Source organism: Thermobia domestica, chromosome 11, assembly GCF_964235325.1.
Source record: "Thermobia domestica chromosome 11, izTheDome1.hap1.1, whole genome shotgun sequence".
Taxonomy (NCBI): domain Eukaryota; kingdom Metazoa; phylum Arthropoda; class Insecta; order Zygentoma; family Lepismatidae; genus Thermobia; species Thermobia domestica.
In genome coordinates this window covers 151,448,674-151,465,994 of record NC_137464.1, presented here as the reverse complement: position 1 = coordinate 151,465,994, position 17,321 = coordinate 151,448,674, and positions in this window count along the sequence as shown.

Here is a 17,321-nt window from a genome sequence, read left to right as displayed (position 1 = left end):
AGTAACTGGTGGCCACTGATCAACTGGCTACTGGCCAACTGGCCACCATTCCTCAAATATTGGCCAAAAAGCTCGAATTTCGGAAGATTTAAGGAGCCATATCTCGGGAACTGTTAGTCATAGACAAATGATATTTTGCGAATTTTTGCGAGAAACAGAACAAGGTGCGGATAAAAAGATTTACTTTTAGATCTAGGAATAACCATAGTTATCCTTTCCGCTCCATTTCTCCATTCATTTCTAAGTTCGTTACGGCAATGCTCTTGGAGCATTCTTAACTGTTTTTTTTTTATTTTTTCTAATTTTTAAGATAACCTTTTCTGTACGAGGAATCAAACTTATGGAAAAAATAATCTTACAATGTAGCCATTAGTAGGTCGCCAATAGCCTTTTAGGGATTGCGTTAAAGCTGTTTGCTAAACTCATTCCCACGCTTTAACCGACTTACAAAAAAAAAAAAAAAAATAAATAAATAAATAAATAAATAAATAAAAAAAAATAAAATAAAAAAAAAGCTGAGGTTCTCAATTCAACTCGTTTATATATTAGCCTATATGTTGTATGTATGTTCACTCATAACTTGGTTATAGGTGCACCGATTATCATTATTATTTATTTAAAAGACAATACCTTCTCGATGGCCATATATAAATTTGTTAAGGATCTGATGGTAATCTTTGGAACTAGAATACGAAATACTTCAATGGATGCTATGTTGAAGCCGCTTAAGCTTATTGTTGAAAAATGTTAAATGTTAGTGAATGATGTCGAAAATGTGGCAAGTGAGCCAAGTAGTAGCTCAAGATGCTATTAAATAAAGTCATAATTGCAAACCGTTTCTTATAGACCAGAAATTTGGGTCCGCAGTTTATGAGGTCATAACTGTTGGCACCACTGAGAGGTATTATAAGTAATTATTAGCTCATATAATACGAGTAGCATTCTGTAGATACTCTCTGGCTCCAGAGATGGAGTGGGTCAGTGGGTCGATTTGTAAGTGGATCAGTGAATCATGGATCAACAGGACGTGGCACACTGAAACCCACCACCCACCGTAATTCACTCTGACCCACTCTGCTTACTGCATTGTAGACAGCATCTGAACGGCTCCTTCCTGTTCTGCCTAATTCTCGCAAAAGGGATATTTGAATTTGAGGGAAATTTAGTAGTACCCATTTTCCCTTGATTTTCGAATGCCATTCCAGTACCCTTTACATTAAATTCTCTGAAATGGAAATATATAACCATATACTGTAATTCATTACGAAAAAACAAGTCATACCGTCATATTCAAAAAATTTACTTCCCATAAACTCTATCTTTAGCATAAACCTTCCTTGGAACATTAGCGTCAAAACTATTCATTGTAACATAAGTTTTGCTAAAAAAAAAAAAAAAAATCATAATGAGTCGTACATTATGGTGCAGTACTTGTATATTGATGCTATCAGTGTAAAAAAATAAAAAATCTAGAATTTGTTCTATTTCAAATGGTACTATATTATTGTATACCAACTCATATTCGGCAAGATTTTTTTTCTCATGACTTATTTCTCTCATTTTATTCATTTTATGGCCATTAAGTAGAAAACTATAGCATAATAAGGCTTTTTCTTACATATTACTCTACCAACAAGAAGGTAAATATTGAAATAACCCAATTTTTTGATGCAGTATTCGAAGAACGAACACTCTATTTGAAATTGAAACTAAATTTGAATGTGTTTTATTAGTGGAAAGGTATTTAAAAAGTAATGCTTGGTCATATTTATAAAACAGCTCAGATTAAATAATACAGTATAAATAATTCAATTTACGGCTTTTGGCAGCTAGTAAGGACAACTAAATCTAAGGCCTGTAATGTCTCTTCATTTGAAATAGGCAACTTCAGTTTCAATATGGAAAAATAGATGACCAACTACAATCAAGGGCCAATCAGAAGCAAGTATTTGTTGACGTTTAGAGCTACTTCGGTGAGCAAACTGAATGTCAACGAATTCTTAGTTTTAATAGGTCAGATACTCCTCTACATTTTAAATTAGAACTGTTCTATAAATTACGTAGAATTCTCTAATGGCTATCCACCAAGATGCTAAGAGTGCATCATATTTACCCTGAATTTCAAATAAAAGTTATTATCTTTTGTGTTAGTAACGTAAGGAAAATATTTATAGCCCATTATAGGTACTGCATCATAATAGAGTTGTTTTACTTCAGGAATGCAAATAAGCAACAAAATTTTATTCGCCCAAGAAAGAAGCTACTAGCCCGCATCCCACAATAGAAATAATTTACTTACCTTCGGTATGATATTAAATATTTGCCCGCACCAAAGAACCACTTGCCCCCCGCGAGTGGGCGAATGGTTATTTGCGTTGAGTTGAGTTGATTTTAGTTTAGCGTCCCTTTCAGCAGCGAGGCTATATGAGACGTGGACCTACTGATTAACGTGGAATCCGAACCACATGAGTTTCCGGCGGGAGCTCATGTGGTTCGGATTCCACGTTAATCAGTAGGTCCACGTCTCATATAGCCTCGCTGCTGAACGGGACGCTAAACTAAAATCAACTCAATGTATTCTGTGCCCGGCTCGACCCGGAATCTCGAGCCGGGTGAAGAACGGGCCGGGCGTAACCGGCCTGAGAACAACCAAGTCCGATAAATCAAGTCAATCCTTCAATATGAAATGGAAAATGAGAAATGTGTCGTCATAATATTGGAATGTCTATTTGTCCTTCTGGAATGGGAAAATCGTGTGAAAAGTTACCCAAGGTTTGTTTTCTATATCCCTATTCTGTCTGTCTATGTGTTATCTGTGCTTGCTCTGTCCTGCCATGTTTATTATACCTAGGTACAATAATACATCTCATGGACGTAAAAGTCTTATACTACACTCATTAATGCATTACGAGTAACAGAGAAGAATATGTAAAACTGCTATACCATATGTGATACTAATACTACAACAACTACTGCTAATACTACTATTACTATTACGATTACGAATGCTAGTGCTAATTCCACTATTGCTGCCACTGCTACTACTATGACTACTACCACTACTGCTACTATTCATTACTATACTAATGCGACAGCGAATACCTCTACTGCTATTACTAGTAATACGAAAACAAAGCAATGAAAATGAAATCTTTGAGTTTTACGTCCGACAGTTATGCCGGCTAGGCTAAAGGAGAAATGGTGAATGAATAAAGTGGGAGGAAACGGGAGAACGCCGAGAACTCCTCTCCCACACGGTGTTTGTCCACCAGAAAGTTCACTTATCGAGAGTTGGGATCGAACCAGGGACCCCATGCACCAGAGGTGAACGCTCAACCACTGAACTACCGTTCCAGGAACACCTAATCGAAGCATCTTGGTGATTTATTTGATCATTATATTTTGTTATATTTGTAGTTATAAACAATACAGGAACATGTAACACCATTTGGTATTTCCCTTGCTAATTGAACATTATTACAAATTGCGCTGATCTCATGAGCACGCCAGTTCACGGTTTTGGCCTCCGTGGTTTAATGGTAGCGTACCAAATTCTACTTGGTAGGTCAAGTCCTTGACTTTATCATACGTTCTTTAGGTAACTACGGCTCAGGGCGTATAGATGATGATGGGATGAATTGGTGGAATGAAAACAGTGGGAGGAAGCGGGACCAGCCCGGATACTCCCACGCACACGGTGTTTGTCCACCACAAAGCTCACATAGCTCGAGCAGGGATTGATCCGACGACCTCTAGCACAAGATGTGAGTGCTTTTCCTAATGAGCCACCGTTGTCCCTCGTAGATCAAGCATCGGTCCACATTCTACACAGACCGGTAGGGATGCGCACCAGTCAAGTCGAGTTGAGATTTAAGCCTATCTCGACTCGTCTCGAGAAAATGTTGTCACGACTCGTGTCTCGACTCGAAAATATGTTTCTGTCTCGACTCGTGTCTCGACTTGACAGTCTGTGTCTCGACTCGACAGTCTGTGTCTTGACTCGACTCAAATTCGACTCGAAGACAAAATATACGAGTTAAAATATACACATACATCGGCCAGACCATTATGACTACCTACCTAATTGTCAATATGTTGACCTTTGGCACGGATAACAACGGCGATACGTCTTGGCATGCACGCAATGATCCTTGGTAGGTCGCTGCAGAGAATTGATACCACATATGTACACACAGGTCACCTAATTCTCGTAAATTCTGGGGAGGGAGGCGTTGCGCCCTGACGTCACGTTCAATCACATCCCAGATGTATTCGATTGGGTTCAGATCCGGCGTGTTGGGGGACCAGCACATCACTTGGAACTCGCTCTTGCGCTCCTCGAACCACTCCATCACACTCCTGCCTTGTGACATGGTGCATTATCTTGTCGAAAAATGCTATTGCCGTTGGGAAACATGGTCGTCATGAAGAGGTGTGCGTAGTTTGCTAGCAGTGTGCGATACGCCTCGCCCGTCATGGTCCCTTGCTCGAGCTCCTTTAGACAATGGATGCTCACGTGAATGTTCCCCAGATAATAATTCAGCCGCAGCCAGCTTGTCTCCGTCCCGCAGTACAAGTGTCAAGGAACTGTTCCCTTGGAATACGACGGATTCGCACTCTCCCGTCGTCATGATGAAGAAGTTATTGGGATTCATCAGACAATGCAACGCTCTGCCACTATGCCAAGGTCCATTGGTGGTGGTCATGTGTTCATTTCAGTCGTAGTTGCCGATATCGTGGTGTTAACATACGAACATGAATGGGTCGTCGGCTGCGGAAGCCCATTGTTAGGAGTGTTCGGTGCACTGCGTGTTCAGACTAGTGTAGTGAAGGCCTGGGAAAAAACGGAAATTTTGGGTAAAATACCAGTCCTTTACGGTTTTCTCGAATTCAAAAAAAAAAAAAAAAAAAAAAAAGGAATATTTGGATAAAATTGAAATTTTCGAATATTATATTATATTATGCTTTCAAAATTAAAACTATCTTGTATTCACTAGTTTAGAGTGAAGATAATTGAGTACTTATGTTTCTTGTATTAGAATAGGAAAATTTTGTGCACAACTCATCCAAACACTTCAAAGTTAGCACCGTGATAGAACGGAGTTATGGCTACAAAAGAAACTAAAGTATAATTCTAGTTAGCTTAATTAGTATAGACGCATTAAAATTATCTTTAGCAATCTTATGAAGTTCCCCCTTAATGTCAGAGAAGTCTTAAAATAACGGGGCCAGAATCATTTTAGTTAATATGTTAAATCAAACATGTACCGGTATTTTATAGAGATGTCTTCCTTGTTCTATGTAAAATTTCCGGAAATTTTGAATCCATTTGAAAAATCATTTGTCCTGAAATATTAGCAAAAACAGGAAAATATAGTTTAAAAACTATTACTTGGCCAGATGCTAGTCATCTTACTTGCTGTAAGATGTCTGCAGCATATACAGTAGGAAGTCGAAAATCCGAACTAATTGGGACCACAGGTAGGTCGGATTTTCGAAAATGACCAAGAAAATGTCATTTAGGCTTACATATACTGTACGGTATGTTCTTCTATCGATAGAGTGGTTATTCAGTACATACAGTAATTACAATACCGTACGAAAGGCTACTTACATTTAATGTTTCTGAAGAACTTGCTCGTACACTAAATTACACTGATCTTCTAAGTCACACTTAAAACTTACAGGCCTAAGAGAAAATAAAAATATGTATGACAAACAATTACGTATGAATGAACTTTTGTAAAAACACTGACTTCACACAACGTCGACGGACACACTATTGTTTGTTTATCACTAGCGATATATTAAGACAAAATGTGAACAACTTCTAGGGACCGCGTTCGGATTTTTGACGTTCGGATTATCGACGTCCTACTGTATATACAATGTATTTCGCTAACGGAAAAATACTTAAAGCAACACATTTTAAATCTACTCTTTAGTTTTCTGATTTCTGGTAAAAAAAAAACCTCTTTATTCTTTGTATAGTTTTCGAATAACTCAAAAAGAGAGATGATCTTATTTACATATATACACATAGCCCGCACATATACCGCAAATTTGAGCAGCGAGAAATATATTAAAGGGTTGAGTATGTGAAAATTTCGTTCGTTATTATTACAGGTTAGCAGAATACCCGTTCTTCGCACGGGGAGAAAGTTTCGTTTTGGACAGAAAGGGCACCAAAACTGTTACCAATGAATTTATGGAGCCCCAAAACTATGGATTCGACATTAATATCGGTACTTTTCAAGTGTCTTTACATGTCACCATTCCCCCTTAGAGTACTAATGGGACTGAATTTGGATTTAAACGGCCGGAACTGTCACTGTATATCTCAGCGACCACGAAAACTATCGATTCGACACTAATATCTGTCATTTTCCCCTCTCCCCATCCCTCAAGTTGCAACTTCAAAGTGAAATAATAAAAACCATCCCGAACCTCATCTATGTTGAAAATTTTATCGAGATCGGTAAAATTTCCAAAAATTTTGAAGCCATTAATAAAAAATAATTTGTTCGGAAATATTAGCAAAAACCGGAAAATATAATTTTAAAACTATTTCTTCGTCTGATGCTAGTAATCTTACTTGCTGTAACATGTTTGCAGCATTATACAATGTATTTTGCTAACAGGAAAAATACATAAAGCAACATGTTTTAATTTTACTTTTTTAGTTTCAAATTTCTGGTAAAATCCTCCCTCTTTATTATTTGTATGTTTTTCGAATAACTCAAAAGTGATATAATCTTATTTACACATACACACATATACCGCACAGGTGAGTAAATTTGAGCAGCGAAAAATATATTAAAGAGTTGAATATGTGAAACTTCCGTTCGTTATTATTACAGACTAGCCGAATAGCTTGCACGGGGATAATACGTTCCATTTTAGACATAAAGAGCACCTAAACTGTCACCAATGAACTTATCGATTCCCAAAACTATGAATTCGTCACTCATGTTACTGTTCTCGTCCCCTCTTAGAAGTACAAATGGGACTGAATTTGTGGATTTAAAGGTAATCTTCTATTCATCTCAGGGACCCCGAAAAGTATGGATTCGACGACCGCCATTTTCGATCATGTATCTCTCTCTCTCTGTATATATATAAATATAAATATATATATATATATATATATATGTGTGTGTGTGTGTGTGTGTAGTTTTTTTAATAATAAAGATGCCGGTACGCTGGACCTCACGTTCACAATGATTAAAAAGTTGGAAAGTTGGTTGCATACCTTTCAGGGTAATAATAATAATAATAATAATAATAATAATAATAATAATAATAATAATAATAATAATAATAATAATAATAATAATAATAAGCACAATTAGCTCCCAATGTTCAAACTTCAAACCCTACACTTTTGAGTAGAACACCATTTTCATAAAAGATAATTGAAACATAAGCACGTACGCAGGATTTTTTTTAGAAAGAAAAATGAATTGAAATCTTTAAGTTTTACGTCCCGCAGTTATGCTGATTAGGCTAAAGAAGGCGGTGATGATGAGAAATGAATGAAATGGTGGAATGAAGAAAGTGGAAGGAAACGGGAGAATCCCGAGGAAACCCACGAGCGCGGTGTTTGTCCACCACAAAGTCCACTCGGCGCTAGCTGGGATCGACCCAGGGAACCCAAGCACCGGAGGTAAACGCACTACCACTGAGACACAGCTCCCCCTATTTATTTCGGAAGGGTTAAAGGTAGAGATGCAAAAAACCCGGCTTTTTTGAATTGATGTTTTTTTTTTACATAAAAAAACCGGCCTTTTTGGGAAAAAACGAGAATTTTGGAAATTTTGGCTTTTTCATTTTCATGATTTTTCTATCTAAATAGCTTTCTTATAGTATGCTCTATAGTTAGATAAGAATTCCATGACCTAAATGCCATATTTCGCTCTGAAATTCACCATCAAGATGGATGGAGTACATGTTTTACGAATTAAAGCTAAGATGAAGAATGTAGTATTTGAGGGCAATTTTAGAGGTTATTTAACTTTATTTTAACTATTGAGTTATCGACATTTTTTTCTTCTCTAGATCATTTTAGTTTATCATCCGTGTTTCATTTCTAAGAGCTTAGTACTCTAGCTTCTAGCGCAAGAGTTAAACTTATGTTTTTCTATATATCCGTCAAAGCGTGCGTTTTTCAATATATCCGTCAAACCGTACTTCCACATTTCTGTTATACTGTAGCTGTGCAATGATTTAGCAATAATTTTCCGGATACAATCTTGAATACCAATTTACACAAATAATCAGTAGCGGATTTAGAAAAGCACTTTGGGAGGGGTTTCTCTGATGGTTTCGTTTTCTAAAGTGTCCTAATTTGTTTGGGAGGTGCTTGAAGTGTATGAGTACAGGCATAATTAATATTTCGTTTCGTTTATATGTTTAGCAATAATCTTCCAGATACAACCTTGAAGATCATTTTATACTAAGAATAAATGGCGGATTTAGAAAAAAGTATATTGGGAGGGGTTTTTCTTACTAATGTTTAGTTTTTCTAAACATTCGTAAGTTTGTTTGAGGGGAGCTTAAAGTTTATAAGTAAAGGAATAACTAATAGATATTTTGTTTGTTTTAGACATTCCGTAACTTTGGGGAACAGGCTTCAGTCCGAAAGACCGGCCCCTAACCTTCGCAAAACCGTCACTGCTGGTAATTATAATTAGTAATAATAACGATTTAAAAACAATAAGAAAGGAAGTCAGCCAACTCACAGTACACGCACTATTTCTACTTTCACAGATGGAATGAAGAAAAGCTTTGTCAGAATGGTCGAATGCTGAGTTGAATCCCCGACTTCCCGATAGAAGCGCAAAAGCTAACCACTCAGTCATGTTTGTTGTGGCAGTTGTATTTAGCTTAACTCAAATATATTCCGTAGTCCAATTTTTTCGGGGGGGGGGGATCCGTAATGATATGTTGAATCCCTCTTGTTAAAAATTCAGAAAACTTGAGAATTGGGTAAACCGTGACAGTGGTTATATAAAACTTAACTGTAGAATTTCAAGAATATACAGAACCAGAAGCTCTAGATGTGCAGCCTATAAGTGTATCATATAAATCTAAGTATTTTTCTTATGTTTTATTTAAATTTTATTTTGTTTCAAAAAGAGGATATGGAATATTTTGAAATAAAAATACTACATACAATTTTGTTAATTTGTGTATTTTTTTAAAGAAGTGTTTACTTTTAGGGTTGGCTGGTTTACACCAACTGTTTTTTTTTTTTTTTTTTTTTTTTTTTTTTTATGACTGGTTTAAACCAAAAATATAAAAAGAATGAAAAATGCGAATCGTGTGAACTTCATGGTGACGTTTCCACATATCAAACCATCTGCATTAGTTTTATTTCCTTTTCAGCTTTTAATCAAGGTGTCCCATGTTCAATTCTCGGTCGAACCACAACCCTTCTTTCATGCGTAAACCAAGTTGCGGTTCGGATATCACTTTAAGCGAAAGTCTTCTCCTTGATAACCTCGGTATTACGTAAGGGTGTTAAGCTTGAACATACGAAACGAAAAAAAAAATTGTATATTTCTGCATGCCAATTTTATAAAGAAGCCAAAGTTTCTTAATATATTGATAGAAATTGGCAAAATTTATCGATTGCCTACGTAGCTTCCAACATTAGCTTGGATTGGACTTTCAATGATATCTACATACTAAGTTTGTAATTTAATACCTCAGTTTTAGCGTACTGATTATGATACGTTGACCTTTAAATTTTACATGCAAAGCAATAACAGGATTTTCCCGTCATTGTCTTACATTTACAGTAATGACGGGATTTTCCCGATGGCTAGCGCAGGAGTTTCTCAATTTAAGAAATTTACTGACCGGACTTCTTTAAGCTTATGGGACCTCTTCCAACATAACCCCGTTTTCCATAATAACACCAAGGCGAAACAAACTTATTTCTGTTAATATGTCATATAAATACATAAAGCAAAATATCTAAATCAAAAAAACATAGTTTAAACAAAAAACCTGATTTAAACTCCCCCCAAAACGGGTTTTTGGCATTTTCAAAAACAACACTGCTTACTTTGCCAACCCTGCTGCTTACTTTTGTATATAGGAGGTTAAAAAATTCTTGTTATATACATTGGTTAATCCTTTGGAATTCATAATGTAAATTTGTTGAAGTAAAATTGTTTGAATTATCTTTTCGAAATTCATGGTTTATTTTCGAGGTTTTTTATTTATTTTTATTTATTTATTAAACAAATTTCCAGATACAGCATAATTGTGCCATTTGACACAGGGAAATGTCAACAAGAGGGAAAAAAGAAAAAGAATTAAAAAACAACAACAGTAACATCAATAGTATTGACAAAGAGTGCACAAGTAATATTATTTAACCAGCACGCGTTTTATTGCTCTTTCAAACACCGGGTAGCTCGAAAAAATGTCCACCTCACTTGTTAGATTATTATAATAGTTGGGAACTCGGTGAAAAAGAGACCTCTCTATAATTGTCAAACTAGGGCTTGCAAGATGGAATAGGTGGGTATTCCGGATTTTGCGGGAAGGGCCATGTAAGGATAATTGTTGAATTAGGGTTTCTGATCTTAGGTTCCCATTTACAATCTTATGAAGAAACTTCAAATCAGAGTTATTTCTGCGTACTTCCGGCGTCTGGATATCGCAAAATTTCCTCCTTAGGTAATATTCGAAGTGTGGGAACACGAAAACGTACTATTGCAATAAAGAAATTGAGAACAGACTCAAGTCTAGAAAGATGTGTTGGTGCGGCCATGGCCCATATGGGAGAGCAGTATTCGATCTTGGGTGCTATTAGAGTTTTATAGAATGTTGTTAATGATGCCACAGTACGTAGTTCAGTGAATCGGTAAAGAAGCCACAGCATACGCATTGATTTCTTAACTATTGAGGAGATGTGGTCAGAGAACGAGAGTTTCGAATCAAAGATGACACCAAGATCATTATGACTGGCAGAATGTTTTAGTATAGGGGAATCGTTAATATAGTATTTGGAGAGAACAGGAGACTTTTTCAGAGTAATTGTAATACCATCACATTTCTTACTGTTAAGTTTTAATTGCCACATTTCACACCAGTCTACAAGATAATTTATGTCTTCCTGTAAAGCAATTGTGTCATGGAAACATGATATTTCTCTATATAATTTGCAATCGTCAGCAGAAAGCAAAAAGCCACTAGGATTAACTGATAGGTGAGAGTAGAGATCGTCCATATACAGGACAAATTTTATATTATTATCGGCATCAACCACTAATTAAATGACTTTTTGTGTTATAGAGAAGGGAAACAAAGTCTGCTTTACGAATTTAAAGCAGAATTTTAAAAAAAGCCCAAAATTTCCTAAGCAAAAAGCGAAGCAGAAAAACCGAGTTTTTTTTTTCAAAAAACTCGTTTTTTCCCATCCCTTGCATCTTTAGTTAAAGGTATTCGGGGGGTTCAAGGTCAGTTTGAGGATAAATTTGAAAGAAAACGGTAAAAAAAAATAGTAGTAAACGAAGAAGTGGAACTGCATGTAGAGTAGAGGAGTCGCTAAAAAATTAATTTTCTCTTAACGAGGGCGATTACTGAACAACACCTACTAATTGAAATCATGATTATTTTCCAATAAAGTAAAATTCAATAAACTTTCTTGTTATTGTTCGTCCCTCAATGCATACTCATCTCATGGTTAATTATCCCATATCGGACTTCCGAAGAAACTCGTCGAAACAACTTATTTACCGTGCCAATAGCGACTACTCTTAGTCACGACTCCGTTTTCTTTCATTCAGAAATAGAAAAGAAAGAGAAGAAAGTAGAAGGGTAAAAGAAGGAGGTAGGAAATGGGAGGAAAAGAAAGAAAACAAATAGAGTATTTTAATAAGAAATAGATTACTGGATAATTCCGGGAATATAGTAAGAAGTCGAGAAAGTTGTTGAAAGATGAATCATTTTAAGTGTTATTAACGATTAATCAATTTTAGAATGCTTCGAAATAAACAATGTTCCTCCATACCACCCCGACCTAGCTCCAGGCACCACGTTTGTGGGGTTGCCCAGACCTAGACCAGGAAAGGAGAAAATCGAAATTATTCTTTGTAAAGTTATTCCAAACGATGATTGATAACCATCCCGTATCTCTAGGATCGACCACACATATGAATTAGCCAAGAACAAAAAAAATCAAAGTTATAAACTCAATATAAATTTATGTATCGTATCAATAAGGGTTTCAACTTCCTGGAAGAAAGATGTCGTATTTAGGCTCATCCTGCTATTTTCGTTTCACTCCTAGAGCCAATTTAAAACGTTAGTAGCGGTCCTTCATGACCTAGGTTATTTACCTTAACACATATATTAAAACATGACACATATATTATAGATGTTAATACAACAAATGATATCACTAAAATTACTTAAATTAAATCTATCATGCATTCACACGCTCACTCACTCAGGACAGTGTATATATGTTTAAAGGAAACCAACTAGCTACAAAGGTACAAATAGTTTATTACATTCATAGTGAAAAAAAATAATTATAAAAAAATATTAAAAGCACAAGTTCTTGGTTATATATCAATAGAATACATAGGGTTATACTTTAGTAAGTCTTTATACATTTGATCATATTGACAAATGGAAAGAAAAAAAATAATTACATATATTATATCTTAGGCATGCTAAAGCGAAATTATGATTTGCGACATACGCAAAGAAGACACTTATTTTACTTTAAAAAAATGGACAAAAAGAAGGAAAAGAATAAACTTTTAGGTGTAATAGAACTCACGAGTCTCTACTTCACATTGAGCAATAAAATATTAATAATTCCGAGCGTTCAAATCACAGATCGCGCACTACTCGTAGCGTCCAAAATATTTCGCTCCATTTAACTTAGTTTGTGTTTATATATATCTATATATATATATATATATATATATATATATATATATATATATATATATAACTATTGGTTTATAAAAACCATTCATCAATATATTTAATTTGTGACTATTAGCAGTTTACGTCTGCACTCGCACACTGCGACGTTTATACCCATCTAGGGATTTTAAAATCACTTTCGCCAGAGGATGCTTCTCCTCTTAGTCAGTCCATTCACAAATTTATTAATCAGGTAAATTTTGAGTTACTTGTTCATCACTGGGACACGTCATGAGACCTTTCATTTGTCCAGGATCACTTTTGTATATGTATATATATATATAGTTCGAATTTGAGATGATCTTCCACAGGTGTAAGGAGTATAATTGATTTAAATCAAGGAAAAACACTGGTCAAGTCATAGGATACATATGCAGGTGAGAGGGATTAAAGGTACACTTTCCACAATGGTTTTAGGTTGGTAGCTCAGGAATAATATTCATTATGATGTGGGTTACATTTAGACCTTCCGTTACTTCTTAATACATGCCATTGAATAATGATTACATAAGTTATGATTTACATCTATCCAGAAGAAAGGAAAATTATTTGAGTGCACGGCGGTATTCTTGACAAACATCTATATTATTATATTCATCGGAAACTTACTTGTAAACTATAGCAACCAATACACGTTTGGGGGGGGAGGGGGGCAGACACGAGCACTCTTACATATATCCATATAATACATTTAATATCATACTTTACTTTAACATCATATTCACATACTAAGCACATGTACATTTCGACGTATTCATTTATCTTTATATATATATATATATATATATATATATATATATATATATATATATATATATATATATATATATATATATTTATATTTAATAATCGCGCACACATTTAAAATAATAACCCCAACAATAATTTCAGAAAAGGTTGCAAACATTGTACAAGAAAAAACAAATGACTTCCGACATTACATATGAAAAAGAATTGATATTTTTTATCTGGTACCGCGCGTCTATAAATTTTAACTTTCATATAGTCAATTCGTGCATGAATCGTAAAAAAAACTTTGTGAGGCAGGCACGTAACACAGAACATTCCTAAAGATATAAATAGATAGACCAATATACAATTTCTGGGCCCAGGTTAACTACAAGATAAACGAAAACCAAAACAGAAAGGAAAGTGACCAATGGATTAAAAAAAACTTAGAGGGACGACGGTGAAAGAACGTAATTGAAGTGTCGTCAAATATGAAGTCGTTATTCATTTTGGCAATAGGTCAAAATGTGATGGAGGACCCAATCATTATCTACTCTATCCATGAATTGTGTCTTGCAACGTCTCAACTTGTAATTTCAGATCAGAGTTGTACGTTAAATAAATTGTAAGCGACAAGTTCAAAATCGGGGGGGGGGGAGGAAGGTTGAAATTAAAAAAAAAACTCTAGAGAAGAAGTAGAAGAAGTATAGGTAAAGAGAGAGGAGACAGGACACTACAACTGATAAGTGGTCGAATTTACGTATACAACATACTATAACCAAATATTCTCTTTTATGCCAAAAAGGGTTGGTTTACTTAAATACGTAAACTCAAAAGTTATCTCCAAACACACAACTAGTCTGTGCCCGCAGGGAATTTTCAGAAAGACGAAAGCTTTAAGGAAATTCCCCTCCTCGCTGTATCCGGTTCAGTCTTTGAAGATCCCGGAATCCCCCGGAAGGTTAGAGAAGGCGCTAATTTAGAATTTCAAAAGAAATAAAAATCATCCGACCTCTCGGAAGGTAAAAGAATCCAGAATAGTAATGAAATTAGAGGGAAAAAATAGCTAAGGTGTCCCTAATTAGTGATTTGCCGAAATATAAAAACAATTAAATAAACTGGATTTTGGATCGGTGATTTCCATTGCCAAACTTCACCGATAGCTCCCCTTCGCAGAATGCGCTAAATTCTGAGGCATCGATTAATTTCCATCACTATCTAGTTTGAAAACTAAGAAAAGAAAACGAAAATATTCAAGGAGGGAGGGGTCGATGCCCGGGTACGGGAAAAATAAATTTCAATAACTAATTGTTTTGATTCTGTAACCCTGTCAGAGCTGTCGCCTCCATGAATATTGTAAGCTAGCCCGAGTAGGTAACGTGAAGAAAGAAAAAAAATCTCACGGAGAAGGATATTCTATTTTAAAACCGACCGAAAAATATAATTCACTACAGCGCCGATGTGTAACAACTATTGTGTTTACATAATTGATTATTAAATATGTCCAGTCAGCGATTATATGATGCTACAAATATTATTAAACGAGATTATTATGAACGAATACGACTGCAATAACAAATTAAGCTATTAAGCACTAACATAGTCCGGCAATATCTCACCCACAAGTTCGTAGGATGCTCCGGTGTAGGGGCCAGAACCCGAGATGTGGATAGCTACACATAATATATATATATATATATCTATACTTTTTACCGAAACGTGACTAATCATAAACTGGGCTTATATATATCTATATATATATGTATATATGGGTGTCCTCTCATTCAATATGTTTCACAATGTATTCATACTATCATTTTATTCTTTTATTACGAAGCCGTATTTCATAAACACCCTATTTCTTTAATTACACCCAGACTATATGCACACTTCGTCATATACTTCTAAATCTATAAATCATTGCCAACATTTCATGTTCCGGCCACCACAGAAAACATCCCTCGAACTCAAGACTCCCTTACCACGCAAACAATACTATGTTATACTTCGTAGCTTCATGTAAAAAAAATATGTATGTTCACAGAAAGTAGAGTTCTCCACGATATTATTTAATTTTATAAAATTCTGACAACAATGAAATTATTCTGCAGCCACAGAAGGAAAGAAAAAAAATGAACATTTAATATAATTTCCAAAGCGAAAAACTAGCATCATATCGCCCGACTTCTGTTAAGAATTTGCGTATTGTTTATTTACTTAAATATTTCGATTCCTAGACTAAGTAGAATGTTGTAATTTTCAGAAAATATTAATTTTGGATCACTTAACCTAACTGTATATGCATTTGGGCTGGGAATTATATTTACTAGGTTTTATTTTGAAAAGAAAGGTCAATTCCATGGAAACTAAATCACTAAGAGCATCGACATAAGAATGACGGTTAGTACTGAATTTTGACACTAGGGGGCTAGCGACGATATGATCAACCCTTGAACCACTGAATGTGACCTTGTACACGGAAATTTTGATACTATGACACTCTCATTTTCTGATATTACTATAGATCGATATGTTGCGTTTAGATATTAATCGAATACGAATGATACACTGTCCATACTTCATTATTTCACACACTCTTTCATCACTTAACTACAATTGCTACTACTGATACTACATTACGAACACATACATGGCACATCCATAACTACCAACTACATTAATACATGTTATAATACATATTAATCATTACTATTTACTCACATAAACAACATTCAGATTTTACCATTTTCTTTAAAATCGGCTCTATTGGTTTATGAAAGGAAAGGGAAAGAAAGGAACAGGGCCAATTGGCCCTTGTATTCACTAAATCACATTCTTAATTCAACCTGTTTAATTAATACCCAAACTATTTATTGGAAAATATATAGGCCCCTTTTCTGAAGGGAAAAAGAACCTTATGACAACTATACTTTCAACCCATCCCTGCTGGAAGCCGTACCCCCAAGTTGGGAGTAGACAGGAGCCCTCTTAATACTTTACACGTGCATTGTGATCACTATCCTAACTACAACGAAATTAAATACCGCCATGTTACTACTAAATAAGTACAAAAAGAAATCACATTCACTACATACACGAACACAAACGGCAGTGGGGCAGGCCTTACGTAACTCTAAAAGGAATAATTTTCAGGATAATAATATTTTAAGGGAGAAAAACACTACTCTTCCGAAACTGTTTGTGGATATTTAAGGACAACTAGCAAACTGATGCACTTCGTAGAACCTGTCCATCACTAATGATATCGGCAAAACATGGCGTCACTGAATTACACTTCCTATTTTCAGCTCTTCAGTCCGGGTTATTTACTATGAAATTTAGCAAATTATTTCTCCATAGCTTCCTGGATGGTATTTATTCAATTATCAAACTAAATTTACCTTGTTAATGCAGCTTTTCTAGCTCATTTCTACTTTTCTGAGCTGGGAAGATCTTAGTCTGGTGTCTTCAGCAAAATTCTAGGCAGGGAATGGGAATAATCGCGCTCTAACATCATAGCGTGGGTGAATCCTCCAATCAAAACAAAGCATTTTTGGCGGTGGGGCTTTGAAACGAATAAAAATTTGGTAAAATCTGGATTAAACTAGATTTCAGAAGGACCTAGGTATCTAAAA